Here is a 6,000-nt window from a genome sequence, read left to right as displayed (position 1 = left end):
GTTCCGAGGGTTCAGCGGCTCTTGAGCTGTTGAGAGTAGATGGGCAGGAGTGAAATGGCTCAGTGGAAGACAGGACTTTCTCAACTGGTCACTAGTCATTTCTCTTGCTTGCTCGCTCTCTCACTCACATTCTTGCTAGAAACAAGAGGAACCATTTATTCAACATTTCATTTTAAAACATCTGTGCAAAATTATCACTTGTAAGATGGATTTTATGGAGGCTATTGTCAAGGATGAATTCACTTCCTCAGGGGTCGCAATTTAGGCTGCCATCCAATGGTGGTAGTTAAGTCTTGGCCAAATGTTACTCAGCAGAGAAATATTAATATAACAAAACAATTGTTTGCAGGTGTATTTACAAAGGAAAAACAATTATAGCACTTTGCAATGCCTTCTTACTATAAGAAACAGGTATCTTTCTTAAAACAATTCAACAGAGAAAAAAAAAAAAGTTCATTTAAAGAGCATTCTTTTAGTGCAAATTTTTGAAGCCAGAAGATTTAATGGAAGTTGCCTCTAAGGAATGGGAGTTGGGGAAATGAAGTAGGTGAGACTTTCATTTTTCTAATTTGTACGTTTCTTTTTGTATATATATATCATAGTTTGGAAACTAATCTTTTTTAATCAAATGAATCTAATATCTAATTGGATCTTCTCCTCTTTATCACATCATTGCTAACAAAATATCTGCAAACATAAGCATTCTTTAATAACTTACAGGGCTTTAAAAAGAGAACTTTGATTCCCAACTATTCACTTCTGTCACTAAAACCCCTGCCCTTGTTTGTCCATGCTCTTTAGGCCAGGAATTTCTAACTATGGTAAGAACACCAGTGGGATAAAGGAGTCTTCAAAATCAGCATCAGGATTAAGAATTCACTTTCCATCAGCCTACGCCATCTGGTGAGTACACAAGGTTTAAGGCACCTGCCTTTGATTTTTCAGGCATAGTCTCAGCATACAAGTAGTAATCTAGGAGAGCAGTTTTTTGTTTTTATTTTAAAGTTTTAACAGGAAAAAAATTCTCCGAAAGACAAAATGCATTTTTATGTCTGCAAAACTTACTACAGGCTTTCATGGCTAGAAATCCTAGAACCAAGAATCAAATTCAAGTCTTTCTATTTCTAAAGATCATGTTCTTTCCACTCCACTGTGCAACTTCCCGTAGAGATCATATTTTCATAAACTTAGTTTTCTTTAAAACAGGAAATTGGATTTGCAGAGTTTCTTTCAGCCCCTGCTGCTGTGTGAAACAGAGAAGATATCTCACTGTTATGGTCAGCAGTGCCTGGGTACCACCGGAAATATGCCGGGATGATTTGTGTCTAGGTATATGTGATGGCATCCATCTCCAAAAGCTGTGAGCACCTGCATAGCTTGAATTCAGCTTATGTGGAGCTTTCCAGCAGCCACAGAACAAACACACCTTCCCAGCACAACTAATATAAGAAGAATTAAAAAAAAAAAAAAAAACTTACTACAAATAATAAAATAACGAAACTTAAAGACATGTAACTGTCCTTATAGAAAAATACTGGCTTTCTGTTTTTTAATGGTGGGAGGCATATTCTTAGAGTAGTAGAGGGATATAGGAAGGTGAGAGCCAGAGCCCTTGACTCGGTCCACAGGCTCAGCAGCCTTCTTTTTGGCTGGCATCGGCTTCATAACCTGCTCTCTCCTTTTCTAGGAGTAAGGATCCCTTGCAGGTAAAGAGAAGACTGTTTGGCCTCTCCAGTCCTGTGATTTAAGACCTTTCTTTTGTTCCCTCTCACTAGTAAACGCAACAATTACCCCTTTCCTTGGGAAAGTAACAACTCTACGTCTCCTGTGGCCTGGTTTCCAGTTTCTAACATGTTCCCCTTACACTTCATTTTCACGTGTTTCCTCTTTCTGAGAACCTCCTCCATCCCTCCCAAATGTCTTCCAGGTTTAGACCTTGTGGCTTCATTTGCATGAATTGATTATGTTTTTTAAATTGTTTCTCTTCATAATCCCCATGGCAACTGGCTTCTTTAGAAATTTCCTCACGGTCCAAAGATATCATATCTTTTAACTGAAAATAACATTTTGACTAGAATTAGTAGAGGAAAATAAGCTGTTTTATTACCCTGTCCTTGAATTTTTATTTCTTTAATTTTCTTTTGTAAAATTAAAAATTTAAAAAAAAAACCTGTCAACTCAGCTGGATGGAATTTGTTGGGTATTGTGGGGCTTATAAGTTATTAAAGGATGTATATAAATTTTTAAATGCTGTCTCACCCATTTTACAGAGCAGGCAGCTTTTCACTTATTCATTCAATAAGTGTTTTTTTAGTATCTTAAGAACTGTGTTTAAAGCTGTGAAACATTTAAGGTGAGTATAAAACCCAGAATTGTCCTCCTGCACCTGAAATCGTTTTTAGATAACAATAAAACGTAGTGTGTAATTAAACACTGAAACTATAAAACAGCCCTATCATCATTTTCAGTTGATGTAAGAAGAAGGTGAAATTTGAATTGGGCCCTGAGGAGTAGGATTTGAAAAGCTGAAAGAACACCAAAAACATTATTCTAGGCATCATTCCAGAAGAGAAGGCAGTGTGAAATTTATATGAAAGATAAATATGGAATGTTTGGAGGGACAGTGAGTAGATCAGCTTGGCTAGAGGAGAGTACATTGAGACATATAAGACGGATAAAAAGCTAGAAGATAAGGCTAGAAGGCAGGTGTAGAAGGTCTTACCCATCAAGTCTCGACCTGGGTTTGGATTTTATCTCAAAGGTGATAGGATTAACTAGATAAAACGGAAGATTAATCTACAGGAAATTATGAAGTATAATCTAAAAGAATCTTTAAAATGGCTTGAGGGTCAGGCTTTCTCCCTGTCTTCTGTTTTGTTTCTCCTTCCTCCATTTCCCTACTCCACTTTCAACCAGTGATCTTGAGAATCACACAATTCTATTGTGCAATTTTTAAAGGGTGTCATTCTCCTGCTTAAAACAGTTCAATAGCCTTGCAGAGACTTTCAGATAAAATCCTACCAATTTAACACATGGCCTTTAAGATCTGGCCCTAACTTGCCTCTCCAGACTTGTCACCTATACAACAGGCATCACTTTAACCCTTTTCTGTTGGACTGAAATACCCTTCACTCCTCCATGCCCCTTTCCATTTTTTTGTCTGACAAACGTGTAACTCATCTTGAGGTTTTGGCTTAGATGTCACTTTCCCAAGGATGGATCTCAGAGCACTTTAAATCTAGATTATGCTGCCTGCCACATATTCCATCTCTATGACAGTACTTAGGATCCCTGTGATTGCCTTGGGCATATCCATAGAGGTGGGGTGGTTTCCCCAGTACCTAACAAAGCACCAGAAACATAAGAGATGCCTTAAAATTTCTGTTAAATTAAATAATAGAAAATGAAGAAGGCAGAAAAAATAGGAGTCTATGGCAATCAGACAGTCATAAAATATTAAGATTTAGGCATAAATTCTGGGATAGGCTTGCAGCAATGGAAAAGAAGGGATGGATTGAGGCACAGTAAAAAAAAGAAAGCTAGGTGGAATGCTAACAAACCTCAATTCTGACTGAGCTGACATAATTTGGTATACATAATTAAAAGGTCCATCCAACCCTATAGTTTCCAAACTCTGGCTGATCATCAGAATCATCCAGAGAATCAGGAATGTTTTTTGGTTTTGATGTGTTTTGATTTTTCATGATCATTCTCATAACAACTTACTGATGTTTAGGAGTTACCTAGATGTCATATAAGGCCATTTCTAGCACTCATGTTCTCATTGAACCAAGACATCTCTGAAAAGGTAATAAGCAACTGAATGTAAGAGCAGAAGGAATGCCTTACACTACTACATTTTTAGGCTGGTTAACCTGGAGTCACAATTTGCATGTAACAGGCAGCCAAAAGAAAAAAGAAAAAAAAAAAATATATATATATATATATATATATATATAATTGATAAATAAATCAGGGAAGGAGAAAGAGGGAGCACATTTTCTGAGATGGATTTGATGTTGGACAAGAGTTTCCCAACTGACACTCTACCATTTTTGTGTCCTTCCAGCTGTCTCAACAGAGCTCTCATCCTGCTTTAAGTCCTTGGCATTGCTGTTTTGGCTACTATAGTGACTATCTCTGAGGAACAGCACCCAATTTCTCTTTAAAGAATTAGCCTCCCCCATTGTGTATAGTCTTCTTGAAATTGTAAATTGTCATATGTGACTAGTGAGCACTTGAAATCTGGCGAGTGCAACTGAAGAACTGAGTATTTTAGTTAAATTAAATTTTATTTAATAATTATTATAATTTTTTTGAGACAGAGTCTTGCTCTATAGCATAGGCTGGAGTGTCGTGGTGCAATCCTGGCTCACTGCAACCTCTGCCTCCCAGCTTCAAGAAAGAAGGTCCTGCCCTCCCTTAGCTGAGATATAACAAAAACTCTCTCCTTGATTTTAAAAACTTGAGTCAAGTGTCCAAAGAGCAGAGAAATCAATTGGTGCTCACCATTCTTGCTGTGTCATTAAGTTCCTTGGAATGCCCTGGTTTCTGTTCTTTTAACTTAGCCTTGTTATCAAGCCTTCTTATCATCTATGAACTACCCAGTATCCTTCCAAATCACCATTTTGTTTAACAAGTCATTTCAATATCTGGTACCTACAAACAAACAAATGAACAAAAACTAATACTTAATATACCACTTTCATTGTCTCATTGTATAAAACAGTTCCTTCCTGTGCTCACCCCAGATTCTTCTCTAGTTTCTGCACTAGGAAAGTATGCATAGCCATTGCAGTATTTAAAAAAAAAAAAAAAAAGAAACAAAAAGAAAAAAATGCAAGCCACACATGTAATTTTATATTTTCTAGCAGCCACATTTTAAAAAGTACACAGAAACGGATGAAATTAGTTTTAAGGCTATATTTTATTTAAACAAATATATCTTTATTATTATTTAACATATAATATGAAAAAATATTGAGTTTTTTTTTTTTTAGGGTAAGTCTTTTGAAGTGTGGTATGTATTTTACACTTACAGCACATCTCACTGCAGATGCTAAATTTTGAAAGGTTCAAGTGACATATGTTCCTTCCGAAACAATATAGCCACATAGACAGAAAAATAACTCACACTGTTACTTTTAACATTTAAATTGCTGGGCATGGTGGCTCATGCCTATAATCTCAGCATGTTGGGAGCCCAAGGCAGGCAGATTGCTTGAGGCCAGGTGTTCAAGACCAGCCTGGCCAACACAGCGAAACTCCGTCTCTGCTAAAAATTCAAAAATTAGCCAGGTGTGGTTGTGGGCGCCTGTAATCCCAGCTACTCAGTAGGCTGAGGCATGAGAATTGCTTGAACCCAGGAGGCAGAGGTTGCAGTGAGCCAAGATCGTACCACTACACTCCAGCCTGAGCAACAGAGCAAGACTCTGTCTCAAAAAAATAATAATATTAAATAAAAATTTAATTTAACTAAAATATTCAGTTCCTCAGTTGCACTAGCCACATTTCAAGTGCTCACTAGTCACATACGACAAGCATCTATGTACTAGGCACCACACCCTTAGATCTGCTACAGGAGTGAACAGTCACAGGGAACCTTTTCTTGATGGATCCAGTAGTTGGCAGGAATTGGAGGCTTTCACCCTTCCAAAAAATTCCATTATGACAGGACTCAAAACTGTGTGAAGACCTATTTGAAATATTTCTTCCCCAAAAATGATGTTTCTTTGCCTGGGTAACTACAACAGGTTAACACACTATTGATTGTGAGATCTATCCTCTGTGCTCTGCAATTCAGGTACATAGAAAGATCAAGGAATTATCTTGTCAGGTAGTTTTCAAAATTAAAAATACATAATTACTCTTAAATCACTTATCATTTATAACATGTTGAGGGGTGGGAAGAGACTTGGAGGACTCATTTTAATTATAAGGATTTTCACTATCAAATAGAAAATAGAATTTTGAGTGGCAGGTTGAAGATGTTGAACTTTA

This window comes from Macaca mulatta, chromosome 20, assembly GCF_049350105.2.
Source record: "Macaca mulatta isolate MMU2019108-1 chromosome 20, T2T-MMU8v2.0, whole genome shotgun sequence".
Classification (NCBI taxonomy): domain Eukaryota; kingdom Metazoa; phylum Chordata; class Mammalia; order Primates; family Cercopithecidae; genus Macaca; species Macaca mulatta.
The sequence above is the reverse complement of the archived record's forward strand: the minus strand, read 5'-3'. Positions refer to the sequence as shown.